General features: G+C 35.6%; 1 long non-coding RNA gene across 7 annotated transcripts in view; it reads left to right on the forward strand.

The window, feature by feature from the left end:
* Positions 1 to 25980, forward strand: part of LOC141585622 (uncharacterized) — a 998130-nt gene that overhangs the window by 898775 nt on the left and 73375 nt on the right. Inside the window, exon 9 of one of the 7 annotated variants that reach the window (XR_012519204.1) lies at positions 14135 to 14288. The exons of the other annotated variants lie outside the window; for them this stretch is intronic. This is a non-coding gene — a long non-coding RNA (uncharacterized LOC141585622). Of the gene's footprint in view, positions 1 to 14134; positions 14289 to 25980 lie in introns of those variants that run through there. 7 annotated transcript variants of the gene reach the window in all.

Here is a 25980-nt window from a genome sequence, read left to right on the forward strand (position 1 = left end):
AAAAAAAAAAAAAAAAAAAAAAAAAAAAAGTAGGCATCTGGCATTATTTGTCCTGTCCTTTATTTCCTGGATCACCTATATTAGTGCTACTATAATCTGGCTGATGATTTTATTGGGAAAACTTTCTTTTTTAAAATGTGTGTTCTCAACCTCCACTTTGAACTTTAGTGAAGAGGAATTTCTCAGGATGGGTATCAATAATCTACGTTTTTCAAATATGCTTTTCAGGTGTTTCTAATGATTATCTACATTTTGTATCATAATTTCTGATGACAATAAGGTTTTTAACTGAGGGTTGAGTGGGTTGGGGAAGAACTTATTCAAGGTAGAGCCATGGAAAGAGAAATGCTTCTCTGTTGCTTTATGCACACCTGGAAGATACTGGACAAATGACAGTCCCTTTTTTATGAAAATGTATTAAGGTAATAGAAATTTAACATTAAACAGAATAGGGGAAGTCCAATTATTAAAGTCAGAATGGTTTCAATGTGCAGACAGAGGCACAGTGCCTTTCTTTTTACATCTTTCTGAGGACTAATATAATGACTTCCATACATTACTCTGCATTAAACATGTATTCATAAAATTGTGTTCACTATACTTCATGGGGGTTTGCACAACATTTACAAAGTGAATTTAACTATATTTAATTATAACCTCAAGTGGGTTATATAACCTAATCCTTTCATAAAATGCTACTCAACATTTTGACTTCCAAAACATTTTATTTCAGATGTCTTCAAATGTGAAGATATATTCCTCTTTACTGAACACATTAAAAAACACTCTCTAAAATCACGTTGACTGATATTTTGTTTGCACAACCACTAAATAATTGAATTCATATTTCATAGATGATGACTACTTGACCAAGAAGAATTTTAGAAATCGGCAATACCTTTGTGTAAATTTGTACAGATATCATGGGAGTAGGCAGTGCATAGTTCTAAGCGTATGCTCTTTTTTTGTCCATTTTTACACAAAAGAATACAGCCAACAGCAGTAGTTAATATATGGGATAACCTTTTGAGAATAATGAAAGCAACAAAGAGTATTATTTAAGTAGGTCTAGAGCTCAGCTTTCTCATTTTTAAAGTGACAGACTGGCCCAGGTGATACTTTCTTAAATACATAAGCCTAGCTCCATCACTCCATGCTTCTGCTAATCTAAGAGATGACTGAGTCAGAAAAGAAGATTAAGGGCCAGCTACCATTTACCAGGGTGAGAGTTTCATGGTAACTGTGGTTGTTCTGTTTAAAAAGCGATATATCCAGGCATGGTGGCACGTGCCTATAATCACATCTACTCGGGAGGCTGAGGCAGGAGGATTAAGTGAGCCCAGAACAATAGTGAGATTCTATCTCAAAAAATTCAACAAAATATGTTTTGAAAAGCACTATTGCATTCATCCCAGTGCAAATATTATATGTTAAGTGACTTCTCCTACCTTAGCCACAAACCCTCATCACAGCTTATCACCCCACAACCCCATAACCCAAGGATTCAGTAATACACACAGCCAGGATTATAATTAATGATGGAAAACCAATGCATATTCAGATGTCAAGAGTGTCTATACAAGGAGAACTGACATTCACATGTTGAGAATCAGTGCTTATTTAGCAGAAACTGCAGTCTTTGGCTCTGGGCTGTTTCAAGGCCAGGTAGCAGATAATTCTCAGTTCCTGGCAGAAACCACAGGAACCCCAGAATTTTGAAGTCTTCTGCAGAAAAGACTATTTCTTCATGTTTTCCTTGCTAGGTATGTGGTACTAAATGTGAAGAAGAGAAAACAGTTAGGAAACTATGGCAAACGAGCTATATTTCATTGTTCTTGACAAATAAATGATGAGATTTTGAATACAAATGGGATAAGCCTGACATGATAATATTACTGTAGCTTTTAAAAGTGATGAATCTAACATTAGTTGCTATGTAAGTTGAAGCCAAGAAGAGAAGATGGTAGATAGGAGACAGAAAAATGTGTTTCAAATGCTGGAAAGAAGAAAAATAATCATATAGCAGTCACTAAGATAGAAAGAGAAAAAGAACATCCAAAGTTCTTCCTGCTTTTCCAATTAATGCACCTAAACACAATTTGGCAGTTTTACCTTTTATTATCTGTTCAAGACTGTGTTCTTTTTACTCCCTCATAAACACTGACCATGTATTTCATCCCCTGCTCACTTCACAATATCTTCATTTTTACTTTCTTGACTTCCAAGACTGAGGTCAGCAACTCTTGGCATGAATGTTTCTACTACAGAGCCCCATGCTCTAGGAATGACCCCTGGTGCCCAGAAACCATGTCTACACTGTTTCACTCTGCTCCCTTGATCATCACCAAAGAAACTAAAAAGTAGACATTTGTCCAATTGGAACACTCAGATTTTTGCAGCAAATTTATAGCTAGATATTATCAATTACACTAAGGATACTTATCATTATTGTGTACTTTGTGTCTGTTTCATAGAACATTTTATTAATGAGGCATTGCTATTACCAGATAGATTTCTTAACAGTGCCGAAATGTATGTGATTGGGAGAGAGGCATCAGTAAGCAAGATTGTATGATGGGAGACAACAACCAAAACTGGTTTTGATTTTATATTCTTTATGAATATTTTGATTCTATATTCTATGCAAATATTTAAAATTTTGTCTTGGAAAAATTATGGATTTTTTTTAGACTTCTGTTTTATTTCTGTATAAGAAAGTAAGTTTAATCCTAGAGTTCTTATATCACTGTTTCTACTTTTTGAATGGGGATTGTTAAAGAAACTATGCTTAATTAAATCAAATGCTTTTATATATATCATATGCATAAAATTATATTGAGGTTTCAATTTAAAGTAGTGTCCTTAGCCGGGCGCGGTGGCTCAAGCCTGTAATCCCAGCACTTTGGGAGGCCGAGGCGGGTGGATCACGAGGTCGAGAGATCGAGACCATCCTGGTCAACATGGTGAAACCCCATCTCTACTAAAAGTGCAAAAAATTAGCTGGGCATGGTGGCACATGCCTGTAATCCCAGCTACTCAGGAGGCTGAGGGAGGAGAATTGCCTGAGCCCAGGAGGCGGAGGTTGCGGTGAGCCGAGATCGCGCCATTGCACTCCAGCCTGGGTAACAAGGGCGAAACTCCGTCTCAAAAAAAATAAATAAATAAAATAAAATAAAATAAAATAGTGTCCTTAATAAGAAGCATTACATGTTCCATTTCCTTTTAAGTTAACAGATTTCACAAAAGGAAAGGCATGTTTTGATTCTAGCATCCACTCCTGTTAAAGACATGGAAATCTTCCCAGAATTATAATCTGCTAGTTTCTCAGTTAGGAAAATAAAACCTTCATCACCTCCTTGTGTTTGACAAAACCAAGCAGTTTCAAAATCAGTCCTCTAGTTACATCAAAGGAACAATTTAATTCTGTTTGCAATGTCATAGCTTCTGCTTGTTAGTCCTTTATTTTTACCCTATGTTTCAGAGAAGCAACTAATCCACTAGGTCTTTTAATGAGTTTCCAGATTTATCGGAGACGGAAATAATTCTCTGAGGTTAAATAACTGATTGACCTTCATCTTCTTCTCAAATTCAAATATAATTAATTCCTCAGCTACCTATACCTAGGTTGCTTTATAGAGATTCATATACTTCTGACCTTGGTCCAGACTTTATCTCTTTTGCATTAATTGACTAAGAATGTTGTCTGTTTAGGGAACACTATCACCCCAAGTGAAGTTGATTAGTATATGCTTACATTGCAAACTTTTCAGAAAATAGATTGGAATAAATCAAGGTTATATGCATGAAGGAAACTACCTTTACTATCTGTATAGTTTATCATGCAGTATGTTTTATTACGTTGTGCAGAGTGTACAATATAAATGTTTGAAAGACTCTCTTAGAGCTTTTATTTATATTTTATCCACAATCACAATTGTCAAGATTTCTGTGTTTCCTTTTAAATAGCTTGATAATGGCCCTGTGTACTAAAAAGTAGACATAAATTATAAAAGTATTTCTATTAAAAATGAGAAAATTATTTTTCTATGATTTTCACAAATGTAGAACTCAAAATAGTTGGACATCAAACAGAAACTGTTAAAGAAAAATGTATTGAAAGAAAATTGCAGGCCGGGCGCGGTGGCTCAAGCCTGTAATCACAGCACTTTGGGAGGCCAAGGCGGGTGGATCACGAGGTCGAGAGATCAAGACCATCCTGGTTAACATGGTGAAACCCCGTCTCTACTAAAAAAAAAATACAAAAAATTAGCTGGGCATGGTGGCACGTGCCTGTAATCCCAGCTACTCAGGAGGCTGAGGCAGGAGAATTGCCTGAGCCCGGGAGGCGGAGGTTGCGGTGAGCCGAGATCGCGCCATTGCACTCCAGCCTGGGTAACAAGAACGAAACTCCGTCTCAAAAAAAAAAAAAAAAAAGAAAAAGAAAAAAAAGAAAATTGCTTACATTTATGTGTTCAAATTATAGTTTTAAAAAGAAAAAGAAATATCACAATATGGGAAATTTACAAAGTAGTGATACGATAAATTACATTAATTAATTTTCAAGTCTTGAACTAGCCTAGAATACCCAGAATAAATACTACTTGGTTGTGGTATATAATTCTTTTTATAATTTTTTGTTTGTGTGTTTGTTTGTTTGTTCGAGATGAAGTCTCACTCTGTCGCCCAGGCTGGAGTGCAGTGGCATGATCTTGGCTCACCACAACCTCTGCCTCTCGGGTCTAAGTGATTCTCCTACCTCAGCCTCCAGAGTAGCTGGGACCACAGGCACATGCCACCATGCCTGACTAATTTTTTGTATTATTAGTAAAGGTGGGGTTTCACGGTGTTAGCCAGGATGGTCTCGATTTCCTGACCTAGCAATCCACCTGCCTCAGCCCTCCAAAGTGCTGGGATTACAGGCATGAGCCACCGTGCCCAGCCCCTTCCTTTTATAATTGTTGAATTAAACTTGCTAATATTTGGTTGAGGACTTTTACATATATATTCATGGGAGGTGGTGTTCTGTAATTTTCTTTTCTTATAATCTTTTTGTCTGGTGTGATGTTAGGGTAATGCTGGCCTTATAGAATGAGTTAGAAGGAGTTCCTCTGCTTCTGTCTTCTGATAGGTATTGTAGAGTTTGGTATAATTTCTTCCTCAAATTTTTGGTAGAATTGCCCTCCAATCTGGGTGCTTTCTGTGTTAGAAAGTTATTAATTATTGACCAACTATTTTGGTAAATATAGGTCCATTCAGATCATCTATTTCTTCTTGTGTGAGTTTTGGCAGTTTGTGTCTTTAAAGGAATTTGTCCATTTCATATAGGTTACCAGATTTATGTGCAAGAGTTGTTAATGGTATTCCTTTTTTATCTTTTTAATGTTCATCTGATCTATAGTAATGTTCTCTCTTTCATTTCTGATATTAGTCATTTGCTTTCTCTTTTTTTTCTTAGCTTGGTAAATAGCTTTCTCATTCATAAGTAGGTATTGAACAAGAGAACACATGGACACAGGGAGGGGAACATCATACACTGGGGCCTGTCAGGGAGTTGGGGGCTAGGGGAGGGAAAGCATTAGGAGAAATACCTAATGTAGATGGTGGGGTGATGGAAGCAGCAAACCACCATGACACGTGCATACCTATGTAACAAACTTCCACGTTCTGCACATGTGCCCAGAACTTAAAGTATAATAAAAATAATAATAATTTAAAAGGGTAAAGAAAATAAACAGCTTTTAATTGTACTAATTATTCCTACTGATTTCCTGTTTTCAATATTACTTTTATTTCTTTTATTCTACTTACCTTGTACTTCATTGGCTTTTTTTTTTAGTTTCCTAAGATGCAAGCTTAGATGATTGATTTTAGATCTTTCTTCTTTCTTTGTTTTTTTGTTTTGTGTGTGTGTGTTTTTTGTTTGTTTGTTTGTTTGTTTGTTTGTTTTGGAGACAGAGTCTCTTTCCCTCGCCAGGTGCCAGGCTGGAGGGCAGTGGCCCGATCTCAGCTCACTGCAACCTCTGCCTCCCGGGTTCAAGCAGTTCTCCCGTCTCAGCCTCCTGAGTAGCTGGGACTACAGGCATGCACTACCACGTCCAGCTAATTTTTATATTTTTTAGTAGAGACGGGGTTTCACTATTTTGACCAGGATGGTCTCAATCTCTTGACCTCGTGATCTGCCCGCCTCGGCCTCCCAAAGTGCTGGGATTACAGGCATGAGCCACCATGCCCGGCCTCTTTGATTTTTCGCTTTTTAAAAATTTTACTTTAAGTTCTGGGATACATGTGCAGAACATGCAGATAGGCAAGTGCCATGGTGGTTTACTGTACCCATTTGCCTATCATCTACATTAAGTATTTCTCCTAATGTTATCCCTCCCCAGGCCCCTACCTCCACGACTGGCTCTGCTGTATAATGTTCCCTTCCCTGTGTCCATGTGTTCTCATTGCTCAACTCCCACTTATGAGTGAGAACATGTGGTGTTTAGTTTTCTGTTCCTGTGTTAGTTTGCTGAGAATGATAGTTTCCAGGTTCATCCATGTCCCTACAAAGGACACAAACTCACCATTTTTTATGGCTGCATAGTATTCCGTGGTGTATATATGCCATTTTTTCCTTGTCCAGTCTATCATTGATGGGCATTTAAGTTGGTTCCAAGTCTTTGCTATTGTAAACAGTGTCACTATGAACATATGTGTGCATATGTCTTTATAGTAGAATGGTTTATAATCCTTTGGGTACATACTCAGTAATGGGATTGCTGGTTCAAATGGTATTTCTGGTTCTAAATCTTTGAGGAATTTCCACACTGTCTTCCACAATGGTTGAACAAATTTACACTCCCACCAACAGTGTAAAAGTGTTTCTGTATCTCCACATCCCCTCCAGCATCTCTTGTTTCCTGACATTTAATTGATCACCACTCTAACTGATGTGAGATGGTATCTCATTGTGGTTTTGATTTGCATTTCTCTAATGACCAGTGATGATGAGCTTTTTTCATATATTTGTTGACCTTTCTCAAGAGAAGACAGACATAAATGCCTTCTCTTGAGAAGTGTGTATTCATATCCTTTGCCCACTTTTTGATGGGGTTGTTTGTTTGTTTCTTGTAAATTTTTCTTTGTATATTATGGATATTAGCTTTTTGTCAGATGGGTAGATTGCAAAAATTTTATCCCATTCTATAGGCTGCCTATTCACTCTTATGAGAGTTTCTTTTGCTGTGCAGAAGCTCTTTAGTTTAATTAGATTCCTTTTGTCAATTTTGGCTTTTGTTGCTGTTGTTTTTGCTGTTTTAGTTATGAAGTCTTTGCCCATGCCTGTGACTTGAATGGTATTGCCTAGGTTTTCTTCTAGGGTTTCTATGATTTTAAGTCTTGCATTAAAGTCTTTAATCCATCTTGAATTAATTTTTGTATAAGGTGTAAAGAAGGTGTCCAATTTCAGTTTTCTGCATATGGCTAGCCAGTTTTCCCAACACCATTTATTAAATAGAAAATCCTTTCCCCGTTGCTTGTTTTTGTGAGGTTTGTCAAAGATCAGATGGTTGTAGATGTGTGGTGTTATTTCTGAGGCCTCTGTTCTGTTCCATTGGTCTATATCTCTGTTTTAATACCAGTACCATGCTGTTTTGGTCACTGTAGCCTTGTATTACAGTTTGAAGTCAGGTAGCTTGATGCCTCCAGCTTTGTTCTTTTTGCTTAGGATTGTCTTGGCTATACGGGCCCTTTTTTGGTTCCATATTAAATTTAAAGTAGTTTTTTTCTAATTCTGTGAAGAAACTCAGTGGTAGCTTGATGGGGATAGTATTGAACCTATAAATTACTTTGGGCAGTGTGGCCATTTTCCCGATATTGATTATTCCTAAGCATGAGCATGGAATGCTTTTCCATTTGTGTGTTTTCTCCTATTTCCTTGAGCAGTGATTTGTAGTTCTCCTTGAAGAGGTCCTTCACATTTCTTGTAAGTTGTATTCCTAGGTATTTTATTCCCTTTGTAGCATTTGTGAATGGCGCGTTCACTCATGATTTGACTCTCTGTTTGTCTGTTATTGGTTATAGGAATGCTTATGATTTTAGCGTATTGATTTTGTATCTTGAGATTTTCAGTAGTCACAATTAATCTGCAGAGGATGTGTTTCAAAACTTCTAGACAATACCTGAAACCATGAAAAGTGCCATATTCTACATAGGCTGAGTATACCTAATCCAAAAATCAAAAATCCAGAATGCTCTAAATTTGAAATTTTTTGAGCACTGAAATGATGCTCAAAGGAAATGACTGTTGGAGCATTTTAGATTTCAGATATTTGGACTAGGAATGCTCAACCAATATCTATTCTGCAAATATTCTTTTTAAAAAGTGAAATCTAAAACACTTCTGGTCCCAAGTGTTTCAGATAAGAGATCCTTAACCTGTGTATAATATGCACAAATTTCTTTATCCTACTTCACCACTTCACAAATAAAATATTGTTTTTACTGTAAATCTCAGCAATCTCAGCATACAATTTTTTTCTTTCATTATTCAGTCAAGAACTTTTACCTCTTCACATGAGAGTCACTTTAAGGCTTCTCTTTGGCTTATTCAAATTGCTAGCTCTACTATTCTTGTGCTTTGGTGCCATTATTAAGTAAGATCAGGGTTACTTGAACGCAAGCTCTGTGATACCTTCACAGTTGATCTGATAACCAAGATGCTGTGTGACTAACAGGCATGTAGTATATACAGCCTGGGTATGCTGGGCAAATAAATGATTCATGTTCCAGGTACAACAGAGCAGGATGGCTGAATATTTCATCCCACTAATCAGAATAGTGTATAATTTAAAACTTATGAATTGTTTATTTCTGAAATTTCTCACTTAATATTTTCCAACCCTGGTCAACTGCATGTAACTGAAGTTGTAGAAAGCAAAACTCTAGATAAGGGAGGGCTACTGTATGAAGTAAATGCTATAAATTTCCCACTAATTTCTGCATTCACTGCATTTTCCAAATTCTGCTAAGTTATGTTTTCATTTCTATTTAGTTCAAAATATTACTTTTAATTTCTCCTGTTTGATCCATTTGTTTTTTAAAAGTGTGTTGTTAAATCTTCAAATATTTTGGATTTTTCAGCTATCTTTCTGTTACTGATTTCTAGCTTAATTTTATTAAGGTCTGAGAAAAGTCACTGTATAAAATTCTTGTAAATTCATTGAGATGTGTTTTATATCTCAAAATGTAATCTTTTCTAGTGAATGTTCCATGTGAGCTTGAGAAGATTGTTTATTCTGCTGTTATTAGAAGAAGTAGTCTATTGCTATCCATTATATCCAGTTGATTGAAGGTATTGAGTTCAACTAAGTTCTTAATACTTTTATGCCTGCTGGATCTGTCCATTTCTGTTGACTGGGTATTGAAATCAACTCATCCAATTTTCCTTGTAGTCCTACCAGCTTTTGCCTCATATGATTTGATGTTCTGTTGTTACTCACATAGTCATTGACATTTGCTGTCTTTTTGAAGAATTGATCCCTTTATAATTAAGTAACTTTTTAAATCCCTGATAACTTCCTTACTCTGAAGTCTGCCCTCTCTGAAATTTGTATACCTACTCCTGCTTTTATTTGATTAGTGTTAGCATCGTGTACCTGCCGCTATTCATTTACTTTCATTTCTTTATATATTCAGTGTTGTTTTTTTTTTTCAGACATCATATAATTGAGTCTTGTTTTTGATCCACTCTGGGCACTTCTAGAATTGGAACATTTAGAGAATTGGTGTTCACAGTGATTACTGTTATATTAAGATTTATATCTTCCATATTTGTTACTATTTTGTTCCGTTTTTCTGTTCCCATTTTGTCTTCCACTTTTTTATATACCTTTTGTGGTTTCAATTAAGCATTTTATCTGATTCTATTTTCTCTCCTTTCTTAGTATATGAGTTGTACTTTATTTTATTTTTACTTTTTTAGTGTTGCTTTAGTTTGCAGTATACATTTACAACAAATCCAAGTCAGTTTTCAAACAATATTCCACTTTACAGATGTGTTTTATATCTTTTTTTTTTTTTTTTTTTGAGACGGAGTTTCGCTCTTGTTACCCAGGCTGGAGTAAAATGGCGCGATCTCGGCTCACCGCAACCTCCGCCTCCTGGGTTCAGGCAATTCTCCTGCCTCAACCTCCTGAGTAGCTGGGATTACAGGCACGCGCCACCATGCTCAGCTGATTTTTTTGTATTTTTAGTAGAGACGGGGTTTCACCATGTTGACCAGGATGGTCTCGATCTCTTGACCTTGTGATCCACCCACCGTGGCCTCCCAAAGTGCTGGGATTACAGGCTTGAGCCACCGCGCCCAGCCGTATATCTTAAAATGTAATCTTTCCTAGTAAATGTTCCATGTGAGCTTGAGAAGATTGTTTATTTTGCTGTTACTAGAAGAAGTAGTATATAGCTATCCATTATATCCAGTTGATTGATGGTATTGAGTTCAACTGTACTATTCTGTCTTATGATAAAAGAATTATAATTTTTCTCTTTCATCTCTTACAGAATTGCTGTCATTCATTTCACATATATAAGCATATATATTGATGTGTTGCTTAATGATGGGGATGCATTCTGAGAAATGTGTTGTTAGGTGATTTTCCCACTGTGTGAACATCTGAGTGTACTTACACAAACCAAATGGTAAAGCCTACACACACAGGTTATATGATATAACCTATTGCTCCTAGGCTACAAACTTACACAGCCATGTTACTACACTGAATACTGTAGGCAATTGTGGCACATGATATTTGTTTATCTAAACATATGGAAATATAGGAAAAGTACAGTACAAATATGTTATTATAATTTTAGGCAACCACCATTGCATATGCAGTCTATCCTTGACCAAAACATCAGTATGTAGTACATGAATTTATTATATATATTATAGTTATATGAACATTACATAACTTATATCTTTATAAATACACACAGAGGAGATATGTATGTGTTCGTGTGTGTGTGTGTGTGTGTGTGTGTGTGTATCACCTTAGGCTAGAATTTTTATTAAAAAGAAGCCATTGTATCTATGGAAAGGTTAAAATATCTGTAATTCATGTCATACAAAAGTGGACAATATTTGTAATAAAGAGAGAATTTCTGAAAGTCTAGAAGACAAAGATCAGTAAAACTATAAAGAATTAATTAGAATTGACTAAAGACATAATAGACATTTCATAGAAAACAAAATGCCAAGTGCCGCTAACCGTAAGAGATGTTCAAATTTCTCAAACTCATTACTAATGAAGGAAATGCAAATCAAGCTTGCATTGAATGTGGTTTAGTTATCGAAATCACCCCAAGGGATGCCTCTAGGTAGTAATACTCCTCTGAGGTCCCCTCCACTTTGACTGTGGGCTGGGTCATATAATTTTCCCCGCCATTGGAAAATCAGAAAATGTGATACAAGGCTACATTCTGGGGTTTGCTTCCTGGAATTCTACTGCTATCCTGTGAGAATGCCCAGTGTGAACTTGAAGATGAAAAACTGCATCAAGAGACATGATCTCCTTTCCCAGTTAACCCCATCAATCTAATGTAGCCAAATGAATAAGCCTAGGGAAAACCATCAGAGGAGCAAACATTCTGACGAACAGAATGCTGAGAAAAAATAAATCATGATTTATTTTTTCTCAGCATTCTGTTTGTCAGTAGTTTGGGCTATTGTCATATAGCAATGGATAATTGATACACTGATAGCATTTTCATTTACAGAATTGGTAGAAATCCAGGAGTTTCACAGTACATTCTGGTAGTGACTCTATGAAAAAAGCATTCTCATATGCTTCTGACAGAAGTTTAAGTTGATACAATCCCTGTAGAAGGCAATTTGGTAATATCTACTAACATTTCAAAGGCTTACTGTTTTTACCCAACAATCACATTTCTAGTGAATTATTCTACAGACATATTACCCAGGTACAAAATTATACATATATAAGCAAATTTATTTAGGCAGTACTTTATGTAATGGCCAAATATAAAAATAATCTAAATGTTTATTAATATAATTCTGGGTAAATAGATATTGGAATTATGATCTGTAAAATGATTAAAAAATAAAGTCATTACACACAGTGTGGAAAAAATTTAAATATATATTATTAAGCCTTAAAAGCACAGTGTAAAGTAATGTTAATAGTATGCCACATATTGTGTATAAAAAGAAGACAAATAGAAATCTGTGCTCGTGTGTTTGAATATGCATTCAAAAACTCTGGAAGAAAAGTGTAGCTGTAGGCTTGGTGTAAGGGGCGAGACATTTGGGGTCTGGATTTACAGGGGATGGGACAAATGGGAACCTTTACACTGTATTCTATTTTAATAATTTGAGGAACAGACAAATATAAATATTTAATTTGTTAATTAAAAATAAAAATAACGTTAAGAAAAGATTTGCATAGTACAGGGATACATTTATCTAACAAAATCCATGTAGTAGCAAATTAACTTTTTATTAACATAATGCTGTTATAAATATCACTGCTATAAATATCCTTATGTAAAAGTTTTCCACTTCATCTTTGATAACTTTCTCAAAGAAATATCTCAAAGTGGAATTACTGTGTCAAAAGATATAAAAATTTAAGTATCTTTATAGAGATAAATAACGTTTTATAGGAGGGAAGAAAGGTTAAATCATTTTTGAATTGTATTATTGAATATTTTTAATTTTCTGTTTAAAAATCAGATTATTTGCTTTCATGTTGATTGCCAATCACTTTAAAATAATATATATAGTAAACTTTTGTCAAATTTATGGCCCAGTATTTCCTGAATCAGGTGTTTGTCCATAAATCACAGAAAAAAGAAATCCTTAAAAAGTAACTCATTGTAAGCCAGGCGCGGTGGCTCAAGCCTGTAATCCCAGCACTTTGGGAGGCTGAGGCGGGTGGATCACGAGATCAAGAGATCGAGACCATCCTGGTCAACATGGTGAAACCCCGTCTCTACTAAAGATACAAAAAAATTAGCTGGGCATGGTGGCACATGCCTGTAATCCCAGCTACTCAGGAGGCTGAGACAGGAGAATTGCTTGAACCCAGGAGGCGGAGGTTGCGGTGAGCGGAGGTTGCGGTGAGCCGAGATCGCACCATTGCACTCCAGCCTGGGTAACAAGAGCGAAACTCCGTCTCAAAAAAAAAAAAAAAAGTAACTCATTGTATATATAAATAACACCACTACATTGTAGAAAGCTTGGACTTCCAGACAATCAAAACTAAAGAGAAACTACATACTTTCACGAGTTAGAATAACCACTATAAAGTAATGGTTCATATATTTTCAGATATTTTCTCATATAAATGCATTTTAATATGCCTTTGCAACCTGATGTTGTCAGAAATAATCTCCATTCCTTAATTTAAGAAAATTTTAATTTCATTTAATCAACTGTGTTTAAGTATTCCCAATTATTCCCAAAATGTTTTTTACAGTTTGTTAATCAAGACTAGTACTTAATTCAGGCCCATACATCACATCTGGCTTTTATGAACCCTAATTCAATGCAATAAAATATGATTGTGTTAGATTAACACAAATCCTTCATTCTTCCATCTTTTTCAACCACTGTTAATTCGGCCTTTATTTCTATATATGATCTGATATCAGAAATAGTCTAGAAATTTGACATTTAGAGGTGAGGTATGGCTACAGGAGAACTTAAATGGCTTTGGCTTAGTAGCTGTTGGATAGACAGTGAGAATACACCATTGCTGTCTGGAAAGCTCTGACCTTGTGATTTCATTATTAATTTTTGGGCCAAATTGTCATCTGTGGTGTCTTGGAACTCAGACAAATTTTTTATCTCTAGTGAAATGGGTTGGAACCCAACTTAAAATGATGGTATCGGTTACCTAATTTTTGTAGTTTCTATTTTGAAAAATTAAATTGATACAGAAACAGGAGTTTAACTCATGCTAAGGACAAGAGGTGCCTCTGGAGAGGCAGTCCAATGAATATAGGAGCCTGTGCCCCTCTGCAGTACCTCCCACTAAAAATTAATGATCAAATTAAGAATTTTGTCTCCCTATCCCAAGCAGACTCTGTCAGTTCTCTGCCACTGTTCACCATAATCTCTTTACTATTTCAGTTCACATCACCATCAGGACTGCTTTCCCTTCCTTCAGCCAACACCTGCATCTCTTTTTTTGGCAGACTGCACTTGGCCTGCTGGTACTGCTTTGCCTCAAACTGGGAAAGCCAGAAGTAGTGGCAAAGGTAAATGTCTTTATTTAACATGGGGCAGCCCCTAAACAATGACCTATAGATATAGAAGTATAAATACTCCAGCTCCCTTGTGACTTGATTAAAACAACATTAAAAATGTGGTTTATACCACTATATAAAAGCTCCCAAACTCCTCTGGGGTTTGAGGTAATGTTACCTTTCACTAGCTTTCTTGAGTTTCTTAACATCTTAGTTCACTTTTCTACTCCCTTGTTGCTTTTCCTTGATAACACATGCTAATGAAGCATTTTCACATGGACACTTATCTTTGGGTCTGCATCCTGGGAATTGCATCCAAGACATTATCCAAGCTCATTATTTCAGTAGATTCCATTGATCCTTTATTAATTTGAAAAACAGAGAGATGACCAGATCATTGAAGCTAGGAAATAAAGGAGCAAAATTATCAAGAATAAAATAAATGTATATTGACATTATATATTTTGCTATTGTTTCTGGCACAGAGTAATTGACTGAAAGTAACTAGACCAGAAGCCTACCAGATTATTAAGAATATTTTACTGTTCCAGACATCACAAGCATGAGCTTCTAAGCCTGTGGCTGTTTGACACTTAAAGCAACCCAGAGCTGCACAACCCTCAAAAAGGGAATTCTGGCCGGGTGCGGTGGCTCAAGCCTGTAATCCCAGCACTTTGGGAGGCTGAGGCGGGCGGATCACAAGGTCAAGAGATCGAGACCATCCTGGTCAACATGGTGAAACCCCATCTCTACTAAAAATATCAAAAAATTAGCTGGGCATCGTGGCACGTGCCTATAATCGCAGCTACTCAGGAGGCTGAGGCAGGAGAATTGCCTGAACCCAGGAGGCAGAGGTTGCGGTGAGCCAAGATCGCGCCATTGCACTCCAGCCTGGGTAACAAGAGCGAAACTCCGTCTTAAAAAAAAAAAAGAAAAGAAAAGAAAAAAAAAAAGGAATTCTTTTCCATGCCCATGTCAGAAATGGCCATGGAGGATAAAATACAAGGGAGAAACTCCAAGAGGAAAAGCCCTGGACCGTAAGCGAAAACAAACCCGAACACAAACTAGTCATTACCAGATGCACTAATCCAGAAATTGAATTCATGGACAAGATTAAGCATGTTCACAGTATTTTTCCAGCACGATTTAATAAGTTGTTAAGAAGAGTAACAACTGTGTATTTCCCATTCCTACCTTCTCCAAAGAGGAGTTTTTATTGTGGACATTCTGTACACACACTCTTCTCTCCACCAGTGTATATCGAGTGTGATCAGTGTTGAGAGAGAAGGAAAAACACTTATGTTTTAGTTTAGAGGTTGCAAGATAATGAAGGAACACACTCAGAACTAAAGAAAAGTACTTCATGCAACCCAAAGACCTTGGGCCTTGAGCCGAAGGTCATAACTACATACGATTTTGACTCTTAGGGAGGAGTGAGTGGTTCTACCTATGAAAAAACTGCAAAATATACAAGAAGGGTGGACTATGTAAGATACTGATAATTGTCCATACATATACATTCATCTTCAATTTTTCCACCTTTAGTAACAAAACGCCTCAATTTTAGCTGGAATGTAGATTTAGCATGACTACCCAGTTAAAGACATTTCCCAATCTCATTTGCAGATTGGTGTGACCACGTAAGTAAGCTCAGGTCAGTGGTATCTGAATAGATAGGCCACATTCAATGTTCAGTTTATGACTTGAAGGAGGATGGTTGTATTTCCCCTTGTCTTTTTCTCATCATCAGGCCACTTAGTATGTGTTTGTGATAGTGAGAGCTAAATAGTGTTACGATATCCTACCTGGACTACTTAGGATTGAAGTGCTGTGGGAAAGAGAAATAAACATCATCTCTTAAACGACCATTTATCTGGGCATTTGGTTTGGCTGCTTATCTAGTATTCTAAATAATATTCAGATAAGGATTGGATTTGTGCAATCATATTAACTTGAACTCCTAGAGACACATAGTCCTAGGGACACTCATAGGTGAATGTATGTGATTCACCTTCTTGTATTTAGCAAGGTAAAAGATTAATTGTAAATTAACTCCCAGCTGTCCAGGCATCCCAGATTCAATATTAGCATGGCTCTGTTTGCTTCTGGTTCCTTTGATTCTAGGAAGACAAAAAGAAAAGATTTTCATTAATTACTTTAGGCAAGTGGATAAAGCTAAGAAAGCATGATAGATTTCTCACTTATCACAAGAAATTATCAAATTTTATAGTGAAAAGTATTTAACTTTTCAAAGCTCTTTGTCTATTTTTTTAAACCTTACAACATCTCTATAATTGAGGTACTAATATTATTTCTATTTTACACATGAGGAAACTAAAGCAGAGAGAGTAAGTAACAATTGTATTAGAATCCAAACATTCTGAATCATTATTCTGGACTTTGAACCACCACTCTGTACCACTATGAAATATCAAGTGTATTTCAAGGACTTGCAGAAGCTTCATTTTTACAAAACTGAGAGATTGATATGTGAGACTAAATAACAGATATTAAAGTGGGTTATTATAAGATACCTCAAAACCTGTTTTTGTGGCCTAGGAATATAAATATCTGTACTTGGAGGAAAAAACATGCTTACAGGTGAATAAAAGAAGTTGATATGGAAATGCATAAGTTTTTATTTGTTTGGGGTTTTTTTAGGGTGACTTTAGTAGTCATTTTTCTTGACTTCTATTCTGAAGAGATAATACATAGAATCAGCAGACCTAAATGAAAATAATAAAGTTTGGCTCTGTCAATCCACAGAATGTGAATTACCCCTGTAATAAGATTCTCTAATAAAGTTCAGGTCTCCAGTCCCCTGTAGGGGATAACTCCCACTGCATCACGCTGCTGACCATCCCAGTGCAAAGTCACAGCTTCACCTAGCTGGAGGAAAGTAAAATGATTTTTAGATTGAACAGGATACTTAAAGGACTCTGATGGTAAATTTTAGAATCAATAGGACCATCAGGAAAGGAGACAAAGAAGGGTGAATGGAAGAAAGCAAAGTACGTGGAATTTGATTTAGGCTGGAAGTGAAAAAACTATCACTATTCCAAATGGGTTGTCAAGAGTAGCTGAAAAACATTCCAAGCCAAGCTGAAGATAGAAGTATACATTAAAAACAAACATATTTTGATTAATAAACGCAATGAAATGTCAAATGTATGTATGTTAATTATCTAAGAATCACTCCGATAATGGTCTATTGCTAATTTATTTGTCAAATAACGGAAGTCAGCAGCTTCCAGAAAGGAGCCATCAGATGTATAATAGACAGGGAGATTTGGCAGGCAAGCAGGAAACCTTTGACTGAATTAGTACTAAACTGTTGTCGGAAATGTAAAACATAAGACTCTCCTGAGTAAGTCCCAAAGTCAAGACTTGGCATATTTAGATCCCAAGACAAAAGTATATATATTTATTTTACATATGCATGAATATGATTCTCTGGAAACCGACCTTATTTATTGCAAGTTTATATGCATGACAATTTTGCTTTCCTCACATAGACCTTTCATTTACTTCTAGGAATGTTCTCTCTGGTTCAGACTTGCGATCTATACCACACAGAATTTTACAAATATATTTATTTTCCTTCTTGTACGACACAGATTATTTTGGCTCTGAAGACCCTTACTTAAATTAAACACATGTGCAAAGAATGACTTAATTTTCCAAGGTACTTGGGAAAGCAAATGAGGACTTGCAAATATCAGAGGATAAGATTTAGACATCAGTTATAGTGATACGAATTCAGTGGAATGATTTCCGTTATTCAGGCCCTTAGAAAAACCCAGATATAACCATGTTCACCCCTAGTACATGTGACATAGAAGTTGCATAATTGCCTGTTTCATAGGAGGTGAGAAAGCCTGAGTTAATAAAAACTCTGATCTGAACATCTTTAGTTAAGATAATACTACAGAAATTATTCTTAGGGAACTGTCCCGAGCATAACTTGTTGAACAGAGAAGAAATCTTTAGATTGGAACTTCAGGAGCATGTGTTGTTCTGGTGCTGTTTCTGCAGATAATTGAGCTGTGTCACCCATTAAGTGACATATGCTCTCTAGAAAACTCTGTTTAAAATGTGTGAGAATGACTAGAATCATTAAATTACTTAGAATATTAAGATCTGAAATTTAGTAACTCAGTATCTTAAAAGGAACAGGATTGTAGAAAAGGAGTTCCTAATCCAGAAAGGCAATATTAAGGTATGGAATATCTGCTAATTTCTACACACACACTTTTCCAAAGTACTGTAATTGTCTTCCATGTAATTACTTCTTTAATTCAGTTTCTTTGTTTTATTCTTGTGGAGACGTATTTACCGTCCATCTTGCAAATGATGATTCTTTTTCTTACTGGTACCTTCATTTAACTTTTACTCAATAACTTTTGTTAGGAATTATCTCAAATTTTAATGAGTGTTTTGAAGAAGTGTTTGGAAACTCCTTAGACTACTGCTGCCAAATAGAACTTCTGAAAATGATGGAAATGTTCTTTTTCTGTGTTGTCCAAGACAATATCCACTAGCCACATGTAGCTATTGAGCACTTCAAATTTGGCTAGTGCAAATAAGAAACTGAATTTAATTTTAATTGATTTTAATTTAAATAGATACATGTGCCTAATGGCTACTGTATTGTACACTGTAATGTAGAAAATCAGAAAACCTTTCTGCAGAAATTAAATTAACTTAAATGTGAGTTACTTTTTACTCTCCCATTTAGATTAAAAAACCTGTCCAAGATGGGCATAGACGTTAGGATTGGAGATGTGGTCAGATGAGGATGGTTCATGGAGACTGGAAGCACAATTTTCTTGACATGGCCCTATCAAAGTGTTTGGCAGAAACTGTGTCAGTATTAAGGGAGAATTTACATTAAAGCCATAGAGAATCTTCCATAATTGAAGGACATACTGAGTAACAAAACCTCAAAAGGACAGCATCCTGTGATGGTTCAAAGAAATGAGCAGTGAGAGGAAATAGTCAGTCTTTTCTAGAATGGCCCATTGGGATAGTTCCCTTCAACCATGCTCTTTCCTGGGACCCCTCTGTCTCAAACTCAGTCTAGATATAAGTGATCAAGACTGGATTATGTAGCACTCCTTGTCTGGGGAAAATCAGGTATGATACCTAGATTACCATTAACGAAAGAAAGATAAATTCAGGTTTTTTTCTGCTACCAGAAGAAGAGGGCAGGACAACCAATGATATATATCAGTTTTGTGATACACACACACACACGCACATACACACACATATGTGTGTGTGTATATACATATACATATGTGTGTGTATATATATATATGTGTATATACACATGTATGTATATATACACACACAGGCAAAAGCAGCACCATAGAATTAAATATTCTTCGGCATGAAGGAAATAGTCTATTCAACTCCACTATTTTACGGATATGGAACTGAGAGTCTAAAATGGCATCATCCATAGCAGTGGTCATGAGCTACATGTGGCAACTGAGTACTTGAAATGTGGTTGCTCCAGATAAAGATGTGCTGTAAGTGTAAAATACTCACTGGATTTTGAAATTTTAGTATGAAAAATGTAAAATATCTCATGAATAATTTTTTAAATTGATTGTAAGTCAACACGATCATATGTTGTATATTTTGGGTTAAGTAAAATATATTTTTAAAATAATTCACCTATTTTTTAGTGCAGCTACTAAAAATCCGAAAAGACATTTGTGGCTAGGATTACATTTGATTGGACAGTGATGATCTAGAAAGTTAAATGACTTGATCAAATGCTTACAGCTGGACAGTGTGACAAGGTAGGAATCTACCCATTTTTTGTGATCTTTCCTATTCCAAGACCAGTGTTTCAGGTTTGCCTTAGTTAGCTTTATCATTTCTGTATTTGTTTCTTAATCTTTTTAGAATATGTTGTTGCTCTATATGACATATTTCCATCCCTTTTAAAAATATTGCACCTCACAATTATATGAATTTGCTTAGCTTTCAATTATTATAATTTTAAAAACATAGTTCAATAAAAAGCAGTAGGCAAAGATAAATTATGTCAATTCATTTCTTTTTCATATCCAAATAGAAAAGCAAAGAGAGATGAGAGCTTGAACTATCTGTACACTAGATTTAAATATAGCCTTCTAGAATATTAGATGTTGCAACATTTCACTCCTTATTTAGAACACTGCTTGAGTGTAGTTGGTTCACATCAGCTAGTAAGGTTTACATCTATTCATAGTAATTTTAAAACAAACTTTCTTCCATTTTTCCTCTCTATTTCTCTGCATTAGCATTTGAGAATATTAAAAGGTAGTTTGCTTTTCTTGCACATGGCAGCAGATGGATTCCTACTTGAGTCTGTGACGAGCCTTCCAGGAGGCCTCTCACAGAGCAGTCAGCAGTTAAGCTGATCTAAGGGCTGGTCCTCCAGGTTCTATGAGAAGAAGTGGGTAGCATCATGGAGAATATGAAGGAAGATTCAATGATTCTTCCAATCTGAGAAATGGAGGAGCTCTTTGTTTAAAGTGGTACTAAAGAAACAGAGGATCAGACATCTCCAGTTTCCCCCCACCCCAGGTGATTATTTTTTTAACTAACTACAAAATACTACCTTCTTTCCAGAGGTAACCATTATCCTAACTTTTTTTTTTTTAACTTGGTCTCTAGGGTACATGTACACATCCTGCATCCTGCAGGATTGTTGCATAGGTACATACATGCCGTGGTGGTTTGCTGTCTCCATCCCCCCACACCCCATCGCCAACATCAGGCATTTCTCCTGGTGTTATCCCTCCCCATCCTCCCTGCCCCCCACTGTCTCTCCACTCCCCTCCCCTCAGTCCCCCCACCTAGCCCAGTGAGTGTTGTTCCCTTCCCTCTGCCTAAGTGTTCTCATTGTTCATCACCTGCCTGTGAGTGAAAACATGTGGTGTTTGGTTTTCTGTTCTTGGGTCAGTTTGCTGAGAATGATGGTTTTTAGATTCATCCATGTCTCTACAAAGGACACAAACTCATCACATTTTATGGCTGCATAGTATTTCATGGCGTATATGTGCCACATTTTTTTTTTTGTCCAGTCTATCATCAATGAGCATTTGGGTTGGTTCCAGGTCTTTGCTATTGTAAACAGTGCCACAGTAAACATACGTATGTATGCATGTGTCTTTATAATAGAAAGATTTATAATCCTTTGTGTATATACCCAGTAATGGGATTGCTTGGTCAAATGTTATTTCTATTTCTAGATCCTTGAGGAATGGCCACACTGTCTTCCACAATGGTTGAACTAATTTACACTCCCACCGACAGTGTAAAAGTGTTCCTTTTTCTCCACATCCTCTCCAGCATCTCGTCTCCAGATTTTTTAATGATTGCCATTCTAACTGGCGTGAGACAGTACCTCAATGTGGTTTTGATTTGCATTTCCCTAATGACCAATGATGATGAGCATGTTTTCATATGTTTGTTGGCTGCATAAATGTCTCCTTTTGAAAAGTGTCTGTTCATATCTCTTTGAATGAGGTTTTTTTTTTTTTTTCCTTGTAAATCAGCTTTAGTTCTTTGTAAATTTTGGAAATTAGCCCTTTGTCAGATGGGTAGATTGCAAAGATTTTTTTTTCCATTCTCTTGGTTGCCGCTTCACTCTGATGATTGTTTCATTTGCTGTGCAGAAGCTCTTAAGTTTAATTAGATCCCATTAGACATCTCCAGTTTTAAACTCACTGACAAACATGGAGAAATTGTGAGAATATTGTATCTGTCTTTTGGACATGTTTTACTTGGTGTTCCACAGTCCAGTTATACTGGCGATGTAGTGAGGAAGGTAACTTAAACCTTTTCAGTTATTTAAACAAGAATGTGAAGCTTATATGTGTACTATAACAAAACAAATGTACTTCGTAGAGAATGATAATTTTAAAATGTGACATAGAGTTTTTGGTAAATACCTAACTTTATATATTTATGCTGCCAAGAAGACATGAAACTCTTCTGAAATTCATTGCTGCAAAGAAATAAATCTTCAGACATGAATGCCTAGTATTGCCTTCTATCTAGAATCATCAGAGTAATTCAGTGATGTCTTTAGGCTACAGCAGAATGATAAGTCGAGGTTTGAGAGCAGGTTTATCGTTATCATCGTCAATCACCCAAATCCAGTCAGCCAGGTTTTGTGTCAGAAGATTTTTGAGGAAAAAGAATCCCAATCAGTTCAATTTTCTCCCTATAATTAATAAATACCTAAGGAGCATACCAGATCTTGAATGGAAATAAGGCTTTTCTTAAAACAAGAGTTGTCTTTGAGTTTCTTTTTCTGCTTATAAAAACAATGCATACATTCTTGGAATTGGTATGAGAAGCAAAGAAAATAATATATAGAATTTTTTAAAAATTACCTGAGATAATATAATAATAGACGCTAGAAAACTTTTCCTTTTTTTAAACTCCTCAATACAAACTACCTTTTCAGATTCTCTCTACCTACCTATTACTGATGCCAAGAGCAACTGGAGGTCCCAGAGAAAGAAGACTGATATAAATTTATCACATATTAAAATATATTTTATCACTTGAAAGCATTTTTCAGAAAATGTTTTAGCAATATATTTCTGAAGTTTTGACTCAATAATGGTTATTGAGAATTATGTACCAGGTAATGCTTGTGTTACTCTCATATGAGGATTCCAAAAACTTTGTGTTAACTGATTATTTTTTATCTTTGTTTGGATGTAAAGACACTAAAATTCAGAGGAGCAAAGTGTCTTTCAAAGTTATGAAACAACTTAACACTGGACCAAGTGAATACTAGACCTGTGATTTTAAAATTGTTATCTGACTCAAAGGCCTATTTAATTTCTTTCATCTAAAACTGAAAATGTTACTTAAACTCTATTTATGCATAGTTGTATGTTATATACACAATACAACAATGCATTTAACTCTTTAAGTATTTTATTAAGTTTTTGGAATCCACACTTTTTGTCTCTAACAAATGTGAAGTAAATAATATTATTCATGCTACCTGTTTTCAACATTTTCCTTGTTCTGAACTCCTTATTTCTGACATCAACAAAATTTGAAAGAGAGAGGGAAAATATCTCGAAATATTTATTTCCATTTGGTTTTTACTTCCTCAAGCAAGAAGCCTATGGTTATGGTATACAGCACTATGAGTATAGACTGTTTCAAAATTAACTTGTCTCTGAAAAATCAAGTTGTGAAGTCAAGCTGTCATAGACTCAGCAACAAATCAACAGGAAGCAATAAGAAGCTTCTGGAACAGACACATCCACTTCTACTATAAAAGGCAAAATAAATAACCTCAAAGTTAAGGTTGTCCCAGGATGGACTGGGGCCTTTCAGCAAGAGGCATGAAAGCTAAATAACCTTAACTAAGACAACAACCCTGACCAAGAAAACTTACTTAAAAGCAAATGTGATATTTCTTCCAGAAATTTACTAGTAAAGCAAATTTTAACATGGCAATTAAAACAGAGATTGACAATTTAAGACCTGAGATTAAACTGAAAAATGGAGTCACAGGTTTGGAAAAGAATTTGCAACTAAAGTAGGATTTACTGAACTAATGGATAGAAGTACCATTGAATTATTAATTATGTCTTGTAATTTCTTATTTTTTTGTTGCTCTTTTGGTTCTTTGTTCTGTTTGGATCTTGCAATATAGATTTTTAAGTTAAATTTTGCAAGTTATTTTCATCACTTGAAATACCAGTATATGTATTTAAAAGATTAGTGAGTAATTTCAAAGTATATATCTTTGCTTTCCTCAATGTATTTTATTTAAGCTTTCAGTGAATAAACTCCATGATGTAACAAACAGTAGCATCATCTAGTTGTTGATGATAATAGGTAATAAAATAATTAGGAAGAGCTTCTCAGTTTGCTTAAAACATCAATGATAGTGATACACTGAGAAAATCAGTCACAATGTTCACCTCTGACATAAAACTCTAAGTTGAGGGCAACAGCAAGACTAAGAGAGAGAGTGAGAGTGAAAGAGAAATTAATAAGCTCAGTGCTTCAGGAGGCATGGGTAAAATAGAAATTAGGTGGAGTAGGAAAACTTGTTAGCATATATAGGTGATCTGAGCCTGCTATAAATTCATACAGCAAGAAATATATACCTTCAATCCCAAGTGCCTTTCTCTCTGCTTTCCAGGACAATGGTCCTTTCAAGACAATAAATCAATCAGAGGGAGTGCCTGTCAGAGGAAGAGATGTACACATGGCATTTATTCACTGCAGGGCATTTTGGGGCTCCAATTGTTCCTACTAGGACATTTATAAGCATCATTATATGAGTAATTTAAAATGTTCCTAACAGAAACCTCAGTGTGGAGTTCTAGAAAGATCCATTCTTCTCTGACAAGGATGGCTGAAGGTATGGCATGAGAATTTCAATAAATAATTTACATTAATCCACAAGTATTACTGATTTGGCACAATCAAATTGAAGTCAGTTGGAGGATATTAAATGTTCATTTCCAAATAGGCATCTTTTTGTAGTTTCATTATTTAATTTTTTCTCTCATTTTGATTTTTTTAAATGATACTGTTTTGAAACCTTGCTTCAGAGAACGACCTCTCAAATCATTTAAGCCACTTTCTAAAATACATTTTTGTCTTTATCTGTATCACTCCTCCTCAAAATCCATCAGTAAATCGTGCAGGTCAAAACTCTCAATTCTTGACACATTTATTTTTCATCTTTTTTCACAGTCATCTTCTTAGCAACTGATCACATGGTTTTTTAGTTGGCAGTCTTAATTTGAATCATATCCATCCATAAAATAAGGCCACTTACCTGTTCTTTGGGGACTATAACGGCCCTTGTTCAAGTATATCTCTGTTATCTCAATAAAATAGACAATAAGACAGACAATTGTCAACAAGACAGAACTCAGTAAGACAGACAACTCAATAAGACAATCGTCATTTCACATGAAACAAAATGAAATTCAAACGTAAACTCTGGCACTCAGCTTGATGGAACATTTCCAGATTCTGTACTTACAAACCTTTGTTCCAGATGTGATGTCATGCAGCTTAAGGAGAGCTTTATTTTATTTTTCTTTCTCCTGCACTTCTTATAAGAACACAATTGAGCACACATTTTTTAACTGAAGCCAAAGCCGAAAGAAGGAGGGGCTTAAGGCAGCCTGGGAAGTCCAAAACAGAAGAATTGCCCTCTAAAAATTTGAAATGTCAAAACATGAAAACCATAGACCCTTGCATACATCCACAGACACTTTAGTGCTTACATATATGTAAAATAGAAATCAGGTGTATAGGAAGACTTGTCAGCATATATAGGCAATCTGAGCCTGCAGTACATTTAAAACATTCTGTTGTTAATTTGTTTCTAAAAGATAGAAGTATTTGCAATGGGATAAAAAATATAAGAGCAGAGATTTTATACTAATTCAGATTTCACAAACTTTCTCTCAATAGCATGAACAACGATTCCAGACTCTGAACATGACAGCCTCAATCCCTTCTAAGTAGACAGCCATGCAAGTACAGTTTCACAATATCAGATACAACCAGCCTGCCGAGAGTGAAAAAGTTACAAAATATTTAGCTTTGTGAGAAATTTGCAGTTTTAAGCAAGTGGTTAAGAATTTCTAAGACAAAAACACATTGATTAAAATCTACAAGTTTATCATCTTTGTTCCCTCGAACTTCTAGAGCTCATTACAGTTTACT

The sequence above is a fragment of the Saimiri boliviensis genome, chromosome 9, assembly GCF_048565385.1.
Source record: "Saimiri boliviensis isolate mSaiBol1 chromosome 9, mSaiBol1.pri, whole genome shotgun sequence".
NCBI lineage: Eukaryota > Metazoa > Chordata > Mammalia > Primates > Cebidae > Saimiri > Saimiri boliviensis.